This window comes from Sciurus carolinensis, unplaced genomic scaffold (genome assembly GCF_902686445.1).
Source record: "Sciurus carolinensis unplaced genomic scaffold, mSciCar1.2, whole genome shotgun sequence".
Taxonomy (NCBI): Eukaryota; Metazoa; Chordata; class Mammalia; order Rodentia; family Sciuridae; genus Sciurus; species Sciurus carolinensis.
In genome coordinates, this window is record NW_025920116.1 from 1,289,409 (window position 1) to 1,311,802 (window position 22,394).

General features: G+C 43.0%; 1 long non-coding RNA gene across 1 annotated transcript; it reads left to right on the top strand.

The window, feature by feature from the left end:
- The first annotated feature begins 18 nt into the window (after positions 1 to 18).
- On the top strand, positions 19 to 20,489 carry LOC124973582 (uncharacterized). Its single transcript, XR_007106684.1, has 6 exons — positions 19 to 179; positions 1,094 to 1,198; positions 2,373 to 2,483; positions 7,999 to 8,075; positions 15,673 to 15,796; positions 19,971 to 20,489. It is a non-coding gene; the product is annotated as an uncharacterized LOC124973582 (long non-coding RNA).
- The last annotated feature ends 1,905 nt before the right edge of the window (positions 20,490 to 22,394 follow it).

A 22,394-nucleotide genomic window follows, 5' to 3' on the forward strand; every position in this document is an offset into this window, starting at 1 on the left:
GGTGCCATAACAACCACTGGAGGACTCTCCACGACCCTAGCTTCTCCCGTCCAGCCCCCGCCCCGGAACCGGCGGTTGACCGGCGGCCGCCCAGTACTGGAACTGTGAGGGCACAGTGGAACCGCAGGCATGAGTTCCACCCGCGGCTCCGCGTCCCGGCCCGGCCTTTCTGACAAGAGGTAGGTACGCGGCCCAGTGGCGGGCCCTGAGCGCGCCCCCTGGCGGCCTCGGGACGCTCCGGCCACTTCCCGTCTGCGCCGGACCTGAGCCTGAGTCTGAGCGCCGCTGGGCCAGTCCCGAGCCGCTCCTGCGGGAGCCAAACTGCGGCGGCGGTCCTGCGTCCAGGACCCGCGGGGTTCCCCGGCCCCGGCCACGCCAGTTGTTCATGCAACTGAGGGAGCCGGTCCTGGACGCCCGCGCTGCGCACCAGAGCTGGCACCTGGCGGGGTTCAGGAAAGTGGTGTGTTTGAGGGGTCCTGGGGTAGTCACTTCGGGCTCTGCAGGATGGGGGATCCCCTTGGGTGGATGGATGTATGGTTTCTTAAACTAGCATTACGCTTGTCTTGCATTCTTTCCCAACCTGTCTTCCTCCTGGTAAGCGTCCTTTTGTCTGGGAGATACCGTAAAATTAATTGTCCAATTAAAATTTTAAAAAGCGTATTAGATTTCTACTGTGTACCAGCACTGTAAGGTTGCAAAAGTAAATAGAACGAGGTCTCGCACACTGGGACGCGTCAGCTCCAGGATCAAGATGTAGACTTGGAGTCGAGTTTGGAGACTCAGAGTTTTGGCTCCAATTATTATGATTTTAGAGCCGAGTGTGTGTTCCAGCTAATCTTTCCCAAACCTCGTTTTACAGAGATGGAATTAGGGAGGGCAAATGACTTGCTGGAGGTCACCCAGAGTATTCCCTAGCAGTTTTCCTACTATCAGATGGCTTGTTTACAGCATAATCCTGCTCCTTCTGAGAGATATGCCAAATAAACCTACCAGAGGAACTTCCAGATCTGTTTTAAGTAATGTAAACATTGTAGAAATGCAATAATATCGAGAGCAGTTTCTGAAATAAAGCCTCATAATTTCTTTTTTACAGCTAGACTTTGGGATCCTTGAGAATACTCAGCTATGCACATTTGAATATCCTCTCACCATATTCAACATGAGATAACATTCTTAATGATTATCCTCAGCAGGACAGGTAGGCTTATTGGATTTATTTTTCGTCCTCACTTTTTCCTTCCTCACTTTAAGTTAGGTGAGTAGAGTCCCAGGTGTGTCTTCAGGAAACTCCAGTTAGGCTGGCACTAGTGTGACCTTGTGCCGGAAGTGGTTCCTTGATGTGTGCATGAAATCTGAGCAGGGTGGAAGCCTTAGAACATCACTGCTCTTTGAGGCTGGAGATGTCAGGGAGCCCCTTGAGCCAGAGTGCTTAGCCTCCCAACCATTGAAGACAGGCCTCTGAAATTGTAGTATACACAGAAGATAGGACATGATAAAAGTACACTTTGGAAACAGCTTTTTGAGGAGTACTCCATAATTTGAGATACATAGTGGTTTTCCTCCTGCTTTTTTGTTTTCGCCAGAGCTGAGTAAGATGTTAACCATTTTTTATTTGGCTCTCAGTTGAAATTGTTCAAGAGAAAATTATTGGAATAATTGAATCCTAGCATTTTCTTGCTAGGAAGGAGTAGTATATGGAACCCAGTGTAGGGGCCAAACCATGCAGATGAGGGCAATGGAGGCTTCCACCCTCAGACCAGTGTGGTTCCCCTTGTTCCACGTGGGCGTTCTTTGCCTTTATTATTGTCTTAAGTACCTCCCCCTGCCCTTGTGTTATCTCAGTATCTTTTGATCTGTGCGTGCATAGAATCATGACTTATTGTGGTTCCTCTTTTAGCCTTAGAATGTGGAATGATGTGTTGATTCAGACTGATTTTTTTCTGTATGGTGGTGGTTTATCACATATGGGTGTTTTGAAGGTGTGAGAGGATTGCTATTATACTACAATCATGGTGCAAAAATACCAGTCACCAGTGCGGGTGTATAAACACCCCTTTGAATTAATTATGGCTCTAAATACTGTACATTTCCATTTACTATTTGACTTCTTATTTTTTAAGTCTTAGAATTTTTTGCTGTATAAACTTAACGTTCATTGTTTCCATTGCTTCACTTACTGTGTTTATATGCTCATGAACTGAATTGTCTGTAAGATGTTTTTAAAATAAGTCTCTGAAAATCTGCATGTTTGTTTTTTAAAAACACACCTCAGCATCATGTGTAAATTCACATTAATTCTCCCTTTAGAAACACAGAAGTGGGATTCTGACTAAACACTTTCTATAAATTTTATTCTGCTTTTTTCTTTTCAGTTAAAGTGGCACTGGGATGTGGTGCGTGGGTTCCGGTATGTGGAGGCCTGCTGTGGTCGTGGGTGACTGCTGGTAGTCTCAGGAGGAGCGCTGGAGGGTGGAGTCCCACAGGTATTGTTAGGCAACTGCTGCACGAGCTTCTCACCTAACACAAATCTGAGTCGAATCTCACACGTGAGATAACTGAAGTCTCATTTTCTTCTTTTTTGTTACTTGCCTAAAAATTTGGCTAAAAATAAACATTTTACTGGACAGAAAAATGGTTCTAGTCACTTGTAGGTTCCTATGTGATATTCCTTGCCTTCTATTCTGTTATTATTATGGTATGATATATATTCAGGGACATATGATAACTACAGGAAATGACTCTCACTATCACACACTGAGGAAATGTGACCCTGAACACACCAGGTTACTGACTCCTGGATCAGGAAACAGAACATAACAGTCCCATTAGAAGTTGCACTTGGTTACTTTGGGTCCCTGCTCCTCACCCCCTCAAAGTCTGCCACTATCCTGATTTTATTGCTGAAGACTATCGCCTGTTTGTGTTTTTCATATAAATAGAAACTTGGGTGTTTTTGATATGGCTGCTTCTGCATTATGTTGTGAGCTTTGTCTAGATCTGTACAGTCTTGAAAAGCAAAATAATGGACTGGGGTTTTGCTCCAGTGATTTCGCCCATGCCTGTTATTCACAAGGCCCTGAGTTCCATTGCCAGTTAGCACCCCACACCCCAAAGCCAAAAGAAAAACTCCAGTCCTTCTAAGGAATCAAGGGGAAGTGTTATGAGTGTTTTATTGAGGTGTAACTTACATATAGTGGATTGGCTATGTGTTACCACATAGTTTGATCAGCTTTCAGAAGAGTTACCCACACCTCTATCAAGTCAGAACCCCAGAAAGTTCCCTTGTACTCTTCTCTGGCAGTGGTGAGACTTTTGTTTGTGTGTATGGGTGTTTCTTAAAAGCAGTCCTGTATCTCCCTTAAATGTATCTAAGTGGTGCTGCCCTAACTAGTGAATGAGGGACATGTCTGAAAGCCCTCTACTGTCCGCATCTGTCTGCTAGCGAGGGTTTGTGTGGACAGAGGCAGCTCCAGCCCTCTTGAAAGGGAGTTCTTTTAGCAGCCACAAATATGGTGCCTTAGGAGTCACACAGACATTGAGTATTTCCAGCTGGGACAGGCTGGAGCCTGGTGGTGGAGGGGACTCTTGGCAGCTCTAGGGGCAGCAGTTGTCCCTGGAACATCACCACATGGGACCCCACCTTGCTCCATATGCCAGAACTTTTCCGTCCCATCACCAACTGACTGTGTTGCTCACTCTTTCCCCTTCACTGTGACTTCAGCTCATGTGCTTTTTCAGCTGACCAAAACCCCTCTGGCCCCAGTTCAACTTTGTGACATTTCTTGTTGTGTTCTTTTAGTTTCTAAGTGACCAGTTCTTGTCACATTTCCTAGTTTACATTCTTGAAAGAAACTTGATCTGGTCCACTTCTCCCCCAGATCTGAACTACAAGCTGTGGGCCAACCTGCCTGGTGTCAGCCTTGGGTGGGATGCCAACCCTGGGTCAGCTCCCTGGGCTGGTGGGGTAGGGGTGAGAGGTGTGGGGATATTAGGGACAAAAGGGCAGCCAGTAATGATGCTGTGTGTTGGTCCTACAAGGGAGGAACTAGGGCAGGGTGGGTTGTTTTCCAGAACCTGAAGAGTGATTTAAAACACTTTCTGCTGATCTCTTCTTCAAACGCTAGATTTAATAAATAGGTATTTTGATTGTCTAATTTTCAAACTTGTTTATTGCTCTTATTTTACTATTTTCAGAATTGTGAAGTTTTGCTTTGAAAATTGCATGCATAAATTTACAGAATTCAAAATTCAAATTCAAATTGCCCCCAGTCTTTAAAAATTAAGCCATTTGTAAATTGCTTTTCTTTTAGGCAGTTGTTAAATTTCCTCTTGCATCGAAAAATATACTGTTTTTCTCCTTCCAAAACCAGACTTTTTGCCAAGTTGTTAGGATTTTTGTCTGGTGCAGCTGCACCTCTTCTGACTGTGATTGTGTGGCCTACCATCCTCAGCATTCACTCAGTTCCCTCTTTTTTCATGGAGGAAGCCTGAGGAGAAGCAGTCGTGTGATAAGAGTGTTCACAGGGTGAGGAAGGAGGACTGCAATCCAGGCGGGGACAGAGTCATAGCTCTCACTGAAACATTTGTGAGAACCTCAGAAAGAATGCTTCAGAGATCACTGCACAGCAGGGTCTGAGGAGGGACAAGTGGGGGTAGCATTCGGTAACAGGTGATTTTATTAGGGTCCTAATAAATTAGGAGTCCTAGTTTCTATGTGTCCCTGTGGAGAAGGATTGGGAGAAATGGACCTGCCCAACATAAGCGCTCTTGTCTTGCTTTAACCAAGAGTTTAGTTGTAGTTTAGGATTTAAGGATAGAAACTGCAGGTGGAAAGTTCTAACTGCAGAAGGTAACCAGGGCTCAGACATGTCCATTGCATTTCAGTTGATTTTATGAAGATTTTATCATTTGTTTTGGGGTCAGTAGCTTAAAAAGTCATGTTAAAGGTCTCATTAACTTTTCGGCTTGTGATGCTGGGGATTGGACCTGTGTGTGCCAGGCAATCACTGTGCCACGTTGGCCCCAACCCTCCATGAACTCATTTGAGTTAATGTATGAAGTGGAGGTTTCTAGTAGGCATTTGCAGCATTTTGAGGTACTTTTGTTAGATGTTAGCCCAGAAATGGAACATGAGCACCTGCCCCCTCTGCTCTTGCGGAAGAACCCAGGACCCTGAGGAGCGTGGAGTTGTGGCAGAGATCCGATGCTTGAGGTAGTGTTCTTTTTATCACACTGCTTTTCCCAGTGTCAATCTTGAAACATTTCATGAAAGGTCTCATCCATGAAGATGGCTTCAAGTCTAGTGCACCCAAACACATTTCCCAGGGCTACTCACCTGGTGTGGTAAGGAGAAATGAGTCAGCGCAGACACCCCATCTGATTGTGCCTGTAAGGATGGGAAGGCTCTGTGAACACAGGGCATGCCCCACAGATTAGGAGCTTGGAAGGGGAAGCAGCATTCTGAGATGCTTGGGTTGGAGTGTTTCATTTTAAAATTCTATGATAGAAAACGTAGACATTGTCACCTGCAGCCCCTCCCCCAGGCCAGTGGCTCCCTGGCTGAGTTGTGTGAGAGGAGAGCAGGCCTGAGGGTCCACAGGGGAGGCCAGGGCTTGGCCTCCAGGATCTGTTTTCCACCGAGGACGTTAGGGCACGGGATACAAGAGGCTCCACTGATTCTTGTCCATGTCTTCGCCTGGTCCCCTTTCTGGTTTCCGTTGGGCAGACTCAGCCACCTGCTCCTCTGCTCCTCCCTTTTTCTCTCTCCCTCACCCATCTCAGTTTCCTCTTTTGGCAGTGCTTCTGTTCTCCCAAAACCCTCATCTCTGTCCCTTCACAGGCACACTGTGTCAATTGTGCCCTCAGGTCTCACAGGGCTGTCCTGTTTTTTCCCAGCCACCAGCATCTGAGTTCAGCCTGGGCTGGCATCTGGGTGGGGGACAGACATTACTTGTTGGTTTTCCTCCTTCCATTTTTAGCCCTTCCAGTCCTCCTGCACTGCTGCTCACACCTTCTGTCCTGGCAGGCCTCCGCTGCAGGATCCCACTGCCGGTCACCTTGCTTCTAAACCCCTTGGCTTTGTTGTCAAGTCCTTTCCTGCCTGTGTCCAGCCCTACCTGTTTTGCCTTATTTCACAAATTGTGTACACTTCCCAATTTGAACCTTGACTTTTATCCTTTACTGTCCTGGTCTGCCTGACAGCAGCAGCTTTCCTGCCCCTACCCCTTTTCTTTGTCTCAGACACTTGCCTTTCCCATGGTCTCTTTAGATCTCCTTCATCTTGTCTTGCCCTGTCCCTGATGCTTCTCAAGGGTACCTCATTTTTCTCCTCTTCCTCCCTCCATGACATCCCCCCTTCACTGGGGGTGGAACCCAGGGTCTGTCCTGCAGGACAAGCATTCACCCCCAGCTCCACCCCAGCCTTGCTGCATTGTTAGTGTTACTGTCAGTATGTGCTGTTCTTCTTAAAGGTCCTGAGTGTCACTCTTCAGCTATTTTGCATGTTCCTCCAGGACAGAAGCCTTTTGTTTTCTCCCTTGGTCCTTAGAGTGATGTGTGTGTTCAGTGGGTTTCTCTTTGTTCTCCTGAACTTTGAATATGAGGAATGTGTAAGTGACTTTGGTAGAAACATCTACAATGCAACTTCAGTCCTGTTTTCAAGCAAGGGATTTGTGTCTCTCCGTGGAAGAGAAATAACTTCCTATGATCCTTCAATTACCCAGTGCCTCTCCAAAGAGCAAGGACCTGTTGTGGTGAAGTTGGCTATCTTTTTTAATAGCTCCATAAATCATGCAAAATTTTGTTGGCACACAGTGTAATAACAGTTTAAGTGGTTTACTTTTCCAGGTTGATTAACCAAACACCTATTTGCTTGTGTGCAACTGTTGATTAAATCGTCCACTAACCAAAATTTACTTTTGCTTTCCTTATCCTATTTCATTTTGTATGTGTCTCTGGCTCTTTAGGCTCTTTCAAGTGTGTCACTTCCCTTCCCATTAAGACTTGAGAATGAAAGAAGAAAGGGATTTTCTGGAGACCAGGTGCAATTCTAGGCACAGCACCAGCTAGTTCTATGCTCTGGTAACTGGGCCGGGGACTAGCCATGCTGTGAGGAGCTGCAAGGAGCTGGCCTGGTGATGGCTCTGTCCTCCCTGTCCCCTTTCTAGTACTCTCCCCCCTCCACCTCCAAAAACCAGGGAATTTACTTACTTAGAGGTAAGTAAATAACTATTTGGATATGTGTCTCTTTTAGATCAAATGGGCATTTCAGCATGATTTCATCTATAAAACAGCCCCGCAGACAGGAGATAGATGGCAGCCTCTGTGGCCTTGTTCACCTTACTGTGGCCTTAGCAGCATCCACTTCAGTTCATCTGCTGGGGGGAGTGGGTTGCTGAGACCTGAGAGCTGCCAGGCCTCTAGCTCTGCTGCAAGGTAGTCACTGAATTCAGTTCCTCATTTTTCCTACAAGGAAACATAGTAAACTATTAATCACTGAGGCCCCCTGACTGCAGTTTTCATGTTGTGAGTGATTAGAATATAGTCTGTTTTTTTTATTTTATTGTTGTTTGTTTTGATTACTTTTTACATGCATTGTGCTGGGAACAATGTAGATTATCTTCTTAACAGCTCTTGGCCCTACCCTTTAAAGATTTTGTACTGCAAAGACATAGGCATATATAAAAATTGGAAATGAAAAACAGAAAATTGTACTAGAAGTTCAAGTAACCACCAAAGCTGGAAACAATCTCACACATAAATACAGTAAATTTGTAATAGTATCCATCTATAATACTACTTCTAGACACATCCTATCCAGTCTAGTCTGGGTAAAAGTTCTGTCTTCCCATACTCCCATTCCTCTTCCATTTCCTTTGAAAGTATCTGAAACACTTGAAATAAGTTTGACCAGTTGTTTTGTTCTAATTCTAGATGTCATTCAAATTTTAATGTTGATTTATATTTCATCTTTTCTTCTTGTTCTTTTTGCCCTCTAAGATGCTGCCATTCTGCAAAGAGAGTCTTTTGATCAAGTGACCAACAGAATTGATACCACAAAAATCACAAACATAAAGGTAAATAGTAGGAGGTTTACCCTGAAGTAAAAATAAGTGCATCAGCAACTCTGCTTGTGACATGCTACTTTCTTATCAAAAGTAACACTTTGATCTCATGGTACTAAAATTTGAAGACAAAGCAATTAGTAAATTACCATATTAGTGAATAAATTAATATTGTTTTAACTGTGTATCTTCTGCCAAGCTGGGAGAGCCACAGTGAGCAGCATAGACATGTGATTCTTATTCTAGTGCAACTCAAAATCCACCAGTCAAAAACAATCTTTAACACAGAAGTACACAGATAACTAATTGCAAGTCTAATAAATGCTATAAAGGAAATATATAGGGTGTAATGAGGGAATTCTAAGAGATCAGGAAGGCTTCCCTAGGGAAATGACTTAAGCTAAGACAGTCAATTATCTATACTAATGATGGAGGACAAAGGTATGGATCATTTAAAAATGGTATCCAGTCTCAAAATCATTTCCCATGTTTAGACTGCAGTCTTAGTCCATTAATACCTTCAGTGTCAACAAGTTCTCTTCATCATGTACCTTTTCTTTTTTGTTCTACCCAGACATAATATAATGATAAAATAAGAAATCTTTGATATGTTTTGGTATTCTATGAAATGTTGATTCTAGTATTCTCTGATGAGAGTGTTGTTTAATATTATAAGTCCTGGGTTAAGATAAAGGGAAAGCCAGGAAGATTTTTCCTAAATTGCTGTGGTGTCATCAAGATGCATCTTGCATTTGATAATTTCAGAGATATGAGGCTTAAAAGAAATGAACTTGGAGTAGAACCATAGTGCAGACACTTTTTGATGTAATGCTTTCCATCTTATTTTTTCATCCTTAGCATTTTTATACCATTAAAATCATATATTTAATATTTTAATGCATTATAATCTGGGCTCTAGTGATTTTCTGCCTCTGCAATATTTTGTAAACCTAAGTGACCTAAGCAGTTAGAAAGTAGCCTTATAGAGGGCAGACTTCTCTCTTTTAATATTTAAATTTATATTCATGACTCTATCTAGATCTTCCTGGGAAAAAAATGAAGTGTACTGTGTGAACGTTTTAAAAAGATTTAAACAATTATGACTTTGAATTAGAACTACTACATCTCCTTCTTTATGTTTCTAAGATTTGTTGCCATCAATTGACCATCACCATACGGGAGGAATTGTGTTTTTTTGTGTCCAGCTCTTTTTGTTGTTACTGTTTTATTATTTTAGGAGAGTGTTTAGACTTGAATGGGCATAAAACTCTCCCTCAAGTGGTCTGGTCAAAAAGGAGTGTGACCAATACCAAATAGATGTGGTTTCCTTCATAACCAAACCATACAACATATGGCTTTCCTGAGAATTTATAGAGCACGTATTTTTATATCAACTTAACCTATTTAGATTTCTAATATTAAGAAATATAAATCTACTTTGTACTAGCAGAGCTTTATTGGTCACACATAAGCAATTTTAGTTCTGTTTAGTGAGTGAATTCAAGGATTTTATGACTCCATTTGAGATTTATTTATTTCATATCAAGATAGTAGCTATTATACTATGTCTAAATAAAACTTTTCCTTTTTCTCTCACTATGTCTTACTAAAGATTCATCCAACTCCCCTGGTTCATAAGAGAAAAAAATCTGCTTTGATCTGTCCATTTATGAATTCCATTTTCCTTTGAAAGCCAGGACTAAGAGCTGGTGGGCACAAAGCAGAGTTCTAGTGAAGACTCAGACTTCAGGCATCTACATGTTTGAAAGCACCAGGATAAGAAGTGACAAAGGGAGGAACAAGTGAATTTATGCCCTGTTCTACCAGAGAACATCCACTTAATACTGTTTTATATTTTGAGTTACAACATAAGATGATGTTTACAAAAGGAAATAAAAAGTTTCCATTTAACTTTCAAAAATAAAAGAAAAAGGTTTAAAAGCCATTGCAAGAGAGAGGTCATATAGATAAGGCTAGGTCTTTCTTTTCAGTTGCTGAACCCAATCATTTCAGCCCACACAGGGAAAAAAAAACAAAAAACAAGAGAAATTACTTATGTTTAGTAAGAGTCAAGGATCCCAATCTCTCAAAATCTCTCTCTCTCTCTCTCTCTCTCTCTCTCTCTCTCTCTGTCTCACACACACACACACACACACACACACACACACACACACAGACACCGCAACCACCATAAAATAAGCAAAAACTGGCCATTCCTCTCAGGGAAATCTAAAGCTTACAGCAACTATGGTGAGTGTGTTGCTCATGTCCAAAGTCAATGGGTAAAAGTTTGTGCATGATCCAAGCTTTCTCATCATTAAACTGTACCCAAAAGTTCATAATCATATTCATCTCTCCTTTTAGAACCATTTCCAAAATGTATTCAAGGTGTTCCCATGTAACTCAGTGACAGGGGACTCTTCACTTTTGGGCAGCCATGGATCTCTATATGCTATGGATATATTCCTATGTATAATTTTAGGAGGTACTCACCAGACCTTCCTCTAAGCAAATCTATAAACCAAACAGATAACTTTTGAACACACTACAGCATCCACCACAGGTGTTTGAACAAGACATGATTAGAGAAAGGATACCACGAGGTATGGTGGAAAGAGCAGAAACTCTAATGACAGGCAGATGCAAATTGAAGAAGTGGCTCAGGAACAACACAACAAAAACAAAATATAATGGCATATGCCCTTGGATCCTTTCTCTTCATCAGTAAGAGAAAACTCATGATAGCCGTGTTGCAGTGTTCTTGTATTAGAAACAATTCAGAGACAACCACCTAAGATTCAATACATCAGAGATATCAGCCATTTAGCCCATAGTGTGGTGTGGTTCATGGGCCTCATGATGACTTGTTTGACTAGTGGCATAGCCATGGAGGACTGCCATACATGTGTACCCTAAGGAACTGTAATTCTTGTGGCAATTGAACTTACCATCCTGCAGAACAGCACTGCCTTTGTGGACCTAGCCTAGGGTCTTGCACACGTTTGAGCTTAAATCCTGGATGGAGGGAACTGAGCTCATTCACAAGTATTGATTCAATGTTTTTCTTCAAAGAAACCTCCAGTCCTCATTGTATTGGTTAGACTTGTGGCACCATCAAACAGGAGAAGGACATGCCCTCCTACTGGCAAATGAGACACAACACACTGACTTTTCCAGAAGTCTTTAAAAATGTAACATCCAAGTGGGCCCTCTGTGTCAACATGACTGCCATGAGGTTAGCTCCATTTTGTAAACATACTCTTGGGTACATAAAGCTCCCACCTTCAGTGAGTGGATGATACAGATATGAAGCAAAAGTATGGCATTGAAACAGTTCATTCCAGGGCCAGTGTGGGAAGGGAATGGTAGTGGACATTCCTTTCTGGATAGATATCCAAAGGGTAGGAGACAGTGTGTTCCAGCATCAGAGGCATTTTGTGGAGGGTTGGGGCAATGGGTATCTTCTGAAAGATGTGAATCAGGAATGGGGATCTGGTCTGGCACTTTGGCATCCGATTAAACACAGGCTACCCTGAGACCACCAGAGCAGCTTGCATAGCAACAGGGGTCTCTGCCCTGGGGATGCTGCCTCTGAGGCCATAACCCATGGCTTCAGGGGTCTGTGACTTCCAAAGACAGAATGGAATATGATCTTTCATCTCACTGTTGGTAACAGCTGTGGGAGGGCCTCTTTTGATAGTGCATTGATACCATGGCGTCTCTGCAATGATCCAGTACAAGAGTGGACTGTAAATGAAGGTGGAAGCGTTCATCACTTCCACCCACTGCTGGGCACGCTTCTCCCTCCGCAGCTTCTTCCTCCATTGAATTAATATAATGCAGCCGCCCGTTACTACACAACACAGTCCCATGAGTCCAAAGTATAGCGAGACCCAGGCTGAGGCAGTAAAGGAAAGAAGAGGCAACTGACATCTCTGACTGGGACCTGAACTGTTTCTCATTCCTCTCCTTGATTTGGCTCATTCATCAATCCATTCTCTCCCTCCCTCCTTACATACCTACCTCATCATTTTATTATTCATTTAAAGCTAGGTCTGCAGGTAGCGTAAGAGTTCATGTTAGCCTCTCAGAGATAAGGGATACAAGGACTAGAGGAAACATGACTTGCTGAGACCCAGTCAGGTCTTCTGGCTCCCAGTCCAGGACCCACCCAATTCCTCAGACTGATAAACTGAACTTATTGTCAAGGCCCTCAAGGAACCACTTGACAAGGGCACCAGTGTATCTTTTCTGGTTTGGCACAACATGGTTTCTGCCTTCTAAAACTCCTTAGTTTCCACAGGAGTCTGTCTCTTAACTATTTAGCACTCCATGCAGGCAACCACCAACCCATCCATACAAAGCATCTTTCTTGAAAGTTTGTCCCCACAAACGAGTGAAGGGATACTTACTGCCAGCAAGGTCCAGGTTTGCCATTTGAGGATCCATACCGTTGAGACGTGTTACCAGGCCCATGGCTCGGCAAAGAATCAACTGCCCAAGAATCTGTCCACCAATGGGAGTCTTGGGAAGGCCCAAGCCCCATTGTTGCCTAAAGATGATGTCACTGGGTTCTGAGAACTGGGCATTCCAGGGCTAGGGCTTGTGGAGTGGCTCTGAGTTGACGGCAGGAAGGGACTCCATCTTGTGGCATCTCATGAGCATAGTTCTCTTCCATCAAATAGTGGTCGTCCCCAGAATTGTCTGTTCCCAAGTTTGTACAGTGAAGTCACAAAACATCCCCCAGATTCGGAGCCTCACACACTCATGGGCTTATATTTATGTTGCTGTGTTAGGAAGCCATTTCTGGTTATGTTTTCCAGTGGGAAGATCAGCAGTGAGCACAGTGAATATTGGGAAGGCGTGCCTTCAAGAAGTTGGTGAGCAAGGTGTCAGGGAAAAAAACCAAACTGTCCAGGAGAATCAAGCGGTCAAAACCACCTTCTTTGGCTCATACATTCTCTCTTTTGCCTCCTCAACAAGGGCTGGCAAAGTGTTTTCTCTGGATCACAAGGACCCATGGGAGCTCACCCCTATGAGGTCCTGTATCTCTTTCTAGCCTCAAATCCTCCCCGTCCTTCATATACCTTTTCCTTCTTGGTATGCTAGATTACCCAAAGTACTTGTTTAGTCACCTCTGAGGCTTGGCTCAAGCTGTTCCTTCACTGAGTAGTGGCTCTCCCACATTTCCACCACTGTACACCTCATAGTCCCTGGTGGTCAGGTATCCCTACTCTGTGAAAATAGTCCCTTCAGCTGAGTTCCATGAACCACATTATCTTTAGTTGGAAGAGACTTGTACAGTTGTCTAATCCAACTCCTCTTGTATGCTTGAGTACTGATGGTACAACATCCCTACTCTGTAACCCGTCCCCCTTCGTTCCATTGACTCAGGGACTTGCTTACTACAACCTGAGGCAACTTTCTTCATTTATGACCAGCTCATACTGAAAGCCATTTTCTAATCAAGGCTAGCTCAGCCTCCCACTAGGTTGTACCAGTGGTCCTAACTTGGCCCCTTGTCACTGTGCAGTTACTCTCATCTTTATCAGCTGCCAGAATGATCCTTTTATGAGTAGATGGTGTTACTTTGCTCAAACACACCGTGACTTCCCCTCTCACACAGAGTGCTTCCTGTAGGCTACTGGCGGGTCCTGAAACTGCCTTAGTCTCTCACCCTGTGGTCCATGTGTGCTCTCCTTTACAGTGACTCGTGAATTTCTATTATTCTGTATAGGACCTGTGAAGAAGGCAAGGGAAGAAATAGGTGGCTGCTGTTGCAGTGGTTGCCACTGATCGAGAGGTTTGCCAGTGGACCACAGATTCCTGCAGGCTGTCTGGGCCCGAGCCAGGGTGTGACCTCACAGAAGATGAGGAATGGGAGCTGTGCCTATTCCCTGTTGCTCCCTTCTGGTCAGCATACCCACATTGAGCTCATCAAAGCCTAGGAGCTGTGGTTTTGTATTCACAGTCATCAGAAAAAGAATGACATGAAATATAACACCCAACTTTTCAGATCTGAGAATGTTTGATATGCCAGATGTCTTGAGGAATCAGACTTGTGCTCACAAGTTGCCCAGAAAAATAAACACATAAAGTATTTTTTCCAGAAGGATGTGCTATTAAATAAGGTCTGCAGAGCAATCACTCCTGGGTGGGCAGTCCACATGCTTTCATCCCTAATGCAGCTCTTACCCTTGACCTGATGAAACAAACTTAGGGGTACAATTTATGCATTTGGCTATAATTGAGGTATAATTGAGAGTCTTCATTTCTGTCTAAAATTTACTTAAAAGTAGAATTTAGTCTTTCTGATAACCATTAACATATGATGGTAGGATCATTGGTTAGAAGAGCACTTGACTTTGGTTTGCTATGGCCATAATTAGTTAATATTGGCAGATGTGTTACCTCCGTTATTGACATAACAAAGGCACTAGACTGTGTTGACTTTGAACCCTTCTCCAGTAAGTATTATTCACTTTGGAAAATCAATATAACCTCCCTTGATTTCTTTTGATTTGGAGAAAGAAATACAGTGGGAGGCTTTATCCTAACATTTGGTGCTACATAGTCTTATGGAACCAGACTTTCAGCAACAGCTTACTTGGTACCATGTAGACCCAGATCAGGATTATTGCACAAGTCCCAGGATGTTTAAAGGTCTTTCATGTCCATCATTTATGCTGTTGTAACATGACTGCTTCAACTCTTTCCATTTGAATGATGTATAATGCTAACTTGTACTCTAGGCGGTAGACCCCTTATGCAAAATGTTTGGGACTAGAAGTGTTTGAGATTTCCAAATGGTTGCATATATACAATGAGATAGCTTGCTTGTGGGTAGTCAATTCACAACATGAAACATTTATATTTCATATACACGTAGTTTGATATTTAGGATGGGGTGCATTCTTTTTCTTCCTTTATTGTTGTGTTTTCTGCAGTTGCCAGTCTTGAACTGAGGACCTTGCACATGCTAGGCAAGCACTGTGCCACTGAGTTACATCCCCAGCCTCTGATGAAATCTTATGCAGTGTTTGTAAACACCTTCTTTTTTCTGGTACTGGGGATAGAACCCAAGGGCACATAACTACTGGGTCACATCCCCAGCTCTTTAACTTTTTATATTATATTTTGAGACAGTGTATTGCTAGTTGCTTAGGGCCTCACTCAATTGGCTGGCCTTAAACTCCCAATTCACCTGCCTTGGTCTCCTGAACTGCTGCACCTTCTTTTGCTTGCACACCTTCTTTTGACTGTGACCCATCACATGAGGGCGCATGTGGAATTTTCCCCTTATGTGATATTGGCACTGAAGGAATGGCAGATTTATGAGTACTTCAGGTTTTTTCATTATGAATGGTTAAACTGCATATCATACTCTGGTGAGGAACATCTATTGGAAACTAAAAGTAATATACTCTTGACTCACCTTCACTTCTCTATAGACATCTCAATGCAAACCTTTAACTTCACAGTTAGTATGCTACATTACTTTCAACTATTTCTCTTATATTAATACAAGAATGAATGCCCTAAAAGACCTTTGATTCTAGTATAATTGGGTGTTAGATTTGATTGTACTAAAGCATACATGGTTTTACAGATCAAATACAGATTTTCACATCAGAACCATCAGCGATCTCAAAAGTTTCAGTTCCTTGGAGATCGAATTGCAAAAGGTTCCCAACTATGGACTATCACCCTACCAAGAATTTCCAGCATTGAAGGTAAAATGTACACGTTGGGATGATTGTGGGACTGTTTTAAATAATAACTGTTCTAAATTGTTTTACTTACCCAAAAATTCATCTAACATTTTTGAGTACTTCATATGGAAACTTGTTAGGTATCATGGCATAATCCTGTTGACTATCCTGTGAACATAAATATTTTTGTGCAATTCCCATTTTACTGATGTGGAAAATTGCTAAGTCTGACCATCAAATATTTGGTTAAGGCAAAATTCAAGCTGACACATTATGACATCAAAGCTTGCCTTCTTAATCAGTATACCATCTGGTTTCTCCATGGATGTTTCTTGTGAGATTCATTCATTCACTAAGTGCCTCATTAGACCACGTAGTAAGCAGTGCGGATACCATGTAAGATGCAGCCTCACTTTCTTTCCTCAGAGATATTATAGTATAATGGAGAGGGCAGAAAAGCAAGCATGATATTGTGAAAATAGTAAAATAAATTTTAAAAAAACCCTTCCCCCACTCCCCTGGTTCATAAGAGAAAAAAATATATGCATTGATTTGTCCATTTATGGATTCCACACACACACACACAAAGACACAGGCACATGCATGCAGAGATACCATCACCACCACAAAATAATCAAAAACTTGCCTTTCCTTCAGGGAAATTACATTTAACATTTAGAGCAACTATGGTGAGTGGGTTTCTCATTTCCAAGGAAATGGGTTAAAGATTTTTGCTTGATCCAGGCATTCTCTTCTTTAAACTGTAGCCAAATACTTCATAATCTTATTTTCTCTATTTTAAAAACCATTTCCACAAAGTATTCAAGATGTTCCCATGTATCTGAGTTGCACAGGACTCTTCACTTTTGGGCAGCCATGAATCTCTATTTGCTACGAATGTATTCCTGTGTATAATTCTAGGAGGTACTCACCAGCCCTTACTCTAAGCAAATCTATAGACTGAACAGATGATTCTACAAACACTAAAGCATCCACCACATATGTTTGAAGAAGACAGGCTTAGGGAAAGGATACCCTGGGGTATGGTGGAAAGATCAGGAACTCTGTCAGGCAGATGCAAATTAGAGAAGTGGCTGAGGAGCAACACAAAAATAACAAAATATAAGATAACCCCATATGCCCTTGGATCCTTTCTCTTCATCAGTAAGAGAACACTCATGATAGCCATGTTGCAGTGTTCTTGATTAAGAAACAATTCAGACACCACCACCTAAGATTCAATACATCATAGATATCAGCCATTCAGCCCAGAGTGTGTTGTGGTTCATGGGCCACATGATGACTTGTTTGACTGGTGGCACAGCCATTGTGGATTGCCATTCCTGTGTGCCCTCAGAAACTGTCATTCTTGTGGCAATTGAACTTACCATCCTGCAGAACAGCACTGCCTTTGTGGACCTAGCCCAGGGTCTTGCACAAGTTTGAGCTTAAATCCTGGATGGAGGGAACTGAGCTCATCCACAAGTATTGATTCAATGTGTCCCTTCAATACCAACCTCCAGTTCTCATTGTATTGTTTAGACTTGTGGCACCATCAAACAGGAGAAGAACATTGCCCTCCTACCAGCAAATGAGACACAACAGATTGACTTCCAAAAATCTTTAATAACATAACATCCAAGTGAGCACTCTGTGTCAGCATGACTGCCGTGAGGTTAGCTCCATTTTCTAATCATTCCCTTGGTCCATAAAGCTCCCACCTTTAGTGAGTGAAGGCTATAGAAATGAAGCCAAAGCTCGGCATTGAAACAGTTCATTTCAGGGCCAGTGTGGGAAGGGAATGGTAGTGTATGTTCCTTTCAGGATAGATGTCCAAAGGGTAGGAGACAGTGTGTTCCAACATTGGAGGCATTTTGTGGAGGGGTGGAGGAAAGGGTATCTCCTGAGAGATGAGGATCGGTCATGGGGATGTGGTCTGGTGCTGTGGCATCCGATTAGACACAGTCTTCCCTGAGACCGCCAGAACAGTTTGCCTAACAACAGGGTTCTCTGCACTGCGCATGCTGCCTCTGAGGCCATAACTCATGGCTTCAGGGGTGTTTGACTCCCACAGACAATCTGCAATATGATTTTTCATCTCACTGATTGTAACAACTGTGGGAGGGCCTCTTTGATTAGGTGCATTGATACCATGGCGTTTCTGCGTATTGATCCAGTGCAAGAGTGGACTGTAATGAAGGTGGAAGTGTTCATCACTTCCATCCTCTGCTGGGCACGCCTCTCTCACCGCAGTTTCTTCCTCCAGTGAATAAATATAACGCAGCCAACGGATACTACTCATAGTCCCATGAGTCCAAAGTATAGCGAGACCCAGGCTGAGGCAGTAAAAGAAAGAAAAGAGGCAGCTGATGGACAGCTCTGGCTCGGACATGAACTGTTTCTCATTCCTCTCCTTGATTTGGCTCATGCATCAATTCATTCCCTCCTTCCCTCCTTACATACCTACCTCATCATTTTATTATTCATTTAAAGCTAGGTCTGCAGGGAGCCTAAGAGTACATTGTTAACCTTTCAGAGATAAGACATATTAGGTCTACAGGAAATATGACCTGCTGAGACTCAGTCAGGCCTTCTGGCTCCCAGTCCAGGACCCACCAAATCCCTCAGACTGATAAACTGAACTTAAGGGCGAGGCCCTCAAGGAACCACTTGACAAGGGCACCAGTGTATCTTTTCTGGTTTGGCACAACATGGTTTCTGCCTTCTCAAACTCCTTAGTTTCCTAGAAATGTCTGTCTCTTAACTATTTGGCACTCCATGCAGGCAGCCACCACCCCATGAATACAAAGCATCTTCTCTGAAAGTTTGTCCCCACACTCAAAGGACTGAAGGGATACTTACTGCCAGCAAGGTCCAGGTTTGCCATTTGAGGATCCATACCATTGAGACATGTTACCAGGCCCATGGCTCAGCAAAGAATCAACTGCCCCAAGAATCTGTCCACCAGTGGGAATCTTGGGAAGACCCAAGCCCCATTGTTGCCTAAAGATGATGTCACCGGGTTCTGAGCACTGGGCGTTCCAGGGCTGGGGCTTGTGGAGTGGCTCTGAGTTGACGGCAGGAAGGGACTCCATCTTGTGGCATCTCATGAGCATAGTTGTCATCCATCAAATACTGGTCCTCCCCAGAATTGTCTGTTCCCAACTTCTTATGGTGAAGTCACAAAATATCCCCCAGATTCGGAGCCTCACACAGTCCATAGGCTTATATTTAGGTTGTTGCTTGTTAGGAAGCCATTACTGGATATATTTTCCAGTGAGAAGTTGGGCAGTGAGTACAGCGAGTATTGGGCAGGCGTGCCTTCAAGAAGTTGGTGACATGGTGTGAGGGAAAAAAAAGAAAATCTGTTCAGGGGAACCAAGTGGTCGAACCACCTTCTTTGGCTCCTACAGTCTCTCTTTTGCTTCCTCAACAAGGTCTGGCAATGTGTTCTCTCAGTATCACCAGGCCCCGTGGGAGCTGTCCCCTTTGAGGTCTTGCATCTCTTCCTAGCTTTGTTTCCTCCCTGTCCTTCATATACCTTTTCCCTCTTGGTGTGCTAGATTCCCTAGTAACCCTATGTATTCACCTATGGAGCTCGACTCAAGCTGTTTATTCACTCAGTAGTACCTCTCCAAAATTTCCACCACTGAACACCTCCTTATTGTCCCAGGTGTTCAGCTATCCCTACTCTGTGAAAATAGTCCCTTCAGCTGATTTCCCTCAACCTCATTATCTCCAGTTGGAAGAGACTTGAAGAGTTGTCTAACCCAACTCCTCTCATATGCTTGAGTACTGATGGAACAACTTCCCTACTCAATAACCCATCCCCCATGGTTTCATTGACTCAGGGACTTGCTTACCACCACCTGAGAAAGCTTGCTTCATTTATGACCAGCTCAGATTGAAAGTCATTTCCTAAGCAATGCTGGCTCAGCCTCCCAGTAGGTTGTGCCAGTGGTCCTGACTTGGCCTCTTGTCACTCTTCAGTTACTCCCATCTTTATCAGTAGCCAGAATGAGCCTTTTATGAATAGACGGTGTTCCTCTGCTCAAACATCCCTTGACTTCCACCTGTCACTCAGAGTGCTTCCTGCAGGCTGCAAAGGGTTCCTGGAAATGCCTTAGTCTCTCACCCTGTGGTCCATGTGTGCTCTCATTTACAGTGATTGATGAATTTCTCTTTTTCTGTTTAGGACCTGTGAAGAAGGCAAGGGAAGAAATAGGTGACTGCTGTTGCAGAGTTTGCCATTGATCCAGAGGTTTGCCAGTGGACCTCATGTTCCTGCAGGCAGTCTGGGCTCGAACCAGGGTGTGACCACACAGAAGATGAGGAAGGGCAGCTCTGCCTCTTCCCTGTTGCTCACTTCTGGTCAGCACACCCACATTCAGCTCATCAAAGTTTAGGAGCTGTGGTTTTGTGTTCACAGTCATCAGAAAAAGCATGACATGAATTACAACACACAACTTTTCAGATCTGAGAATGTTTGACATGCCAGGTATCATGAGGAAACAGACTTGTGTTCAGAAGTAGCCAAGAAATGAAAAAGGAAAGTACTTTTGCAGAAGGGTGTGCTACCAAATCAGGTCTACAGAGCAGTCACACCTGTGTGGGCAGTCCACATTCGTTTATCCCTAATGCACCTCTGACCCTTGACCTGATGAAACAAACTTATGGGTACGATTTATGCATTTGGGTATAATTGAGGAATAATTGAGACTCTTCATTTCTGTCTAAAATTTACTTAAAATAGGATTTTCGTCCTTCTGATAACCATTAACATTTAATGGTAGGATCATTGGATTAGAAGAGTACTTGACTTTGGTTTGGCAGGAATATAATTAGTTAATATTGGCTGATGTGTTACCGCAGTTATGGACATAACAAAGGCATGTTGGCTTTGAGTCCTTCTCCAGTAAGTATTATTCACTTTCGAAAATCAATATATCCTCCCTTGATTTCTTTTGATTGGGAGAAAGAAGTACAGTGGGAGGCTTTTTTTTTTTTTATTGTAAACAAATGGGATACATGTTTTTTCTCTGTCTGTACATGGCGTAAAGGCATACCATTTGTGTAATCATAAATTTACATAGGGTAATGTTGTTTGATTCATTCTGCCCTTTTTTCCCTTCCCCCCTCCCCTCCCACCCTTCCCCTCCATCTATACAGTCCTTCCTTCCTCCATTCCTGCCCCCCTCCCTAAACCCAACTCCAACCCCAACACTAACCCTTCCCACCCCCCATTATGTGTCATCATCCACTTATTAGCGATATCATTCTTCCTTTGGTTTTTTGAGATTGGCTTATCTCACTTAGCATGATATTCTCCAGTTTCCTCCATTTGCCTGCAAATGCCACAATTTTATCGTTCTTTATGGCTGAGTAATATTCCATTGTATATATATACCACATTTTCTTTATCCATTCATCAATTGAAGGACATCTAGGTTGGTTCCACAATCTGGCTATTGTGAACTGAGCAGCTATGAACATTGATGTGGCTGTATCTCTGTAATATGCTGATTTTAAGTCCTTTGGGTATAGGCCAAGGAGTGGGATAGCTGGGTCAAATGGTGTTTCCATTCCAAGTTTTCTAAGGAATCTCCACACTGCTTTCCAGAGTGGCTGCACTAATTTGCAGCCCCACCAGCAATGTAAGAGTGTACCTTTCTCCCCACATCCTCGCCAACACCTGTTGTTGCTTGTATTCTTGATAATTGCCATTCTAATTGGGGTGAGATGGAATCTTAGGGTGGTTTTGATTTGCATTTCTCTTATTACTAGAGATGTTGAACATTTTTCCTTATGTTTGTTGATTGCTTGTAGATCTTCTTCTGTGAAGTGTCTATTCATTTCAGTGGGAGGCTTTATCCTAACATTTGTCACTATATAATCTTATGGACCCAGACTTTTAGCACCGGCTTACTTGGTAGCATGTAGACCCAGACCAGGAATATTGCACAATTCCCAGGATGTTTAAAGGTCTTTCATGTCCAGCTTTTTATGCTGTTTTAACATGACTGCTTCAACTCTTTCCATCTGAATGATGTATAATGCTAACTTGTACTCTAGGCTGTGTACCTATTATTCAAAATGTTTGGGATTAGAAGTGTTTGAGATTTCCAAATATTTGCATATATATAATGAGATAGCTTGCTTAAGTGCAGTCACTTCACAACATGAAACATTTCTATTTCATATACTTGATATACTTTCATATAGCTTGATATTTAGGATGGGGTGCATTATTTTTCTTCCTTTATTTTTGTGTTTTCTGCATTTGCGAGTCTTGAACTGAAGACCTTGCACATGCTAGGCAAGCACTGTGCCACTGAGTTACATCCCCAGCCTCTGATGAAATCTTATGCAGTATTTGAATACACCTTTTTTTTTTCTAGTACTGGGGATGGAACCCAGCAGCACATAACTACTGGGTCAAATCCCCATCTCCTTTAAGTTTTTTTTATCATAATTTGAGACAGGGTTCTGCTAAGTTGCTTAGGGCCTCACTCAATTGGCTGGCCTTTAACTCCAAATTCTCCTGCCTCAGCCTCCTGAGCTGTTGAGATTAGAGGCATGTGCCACCACACCATACACACCTTCTTTTAACTGTGACACA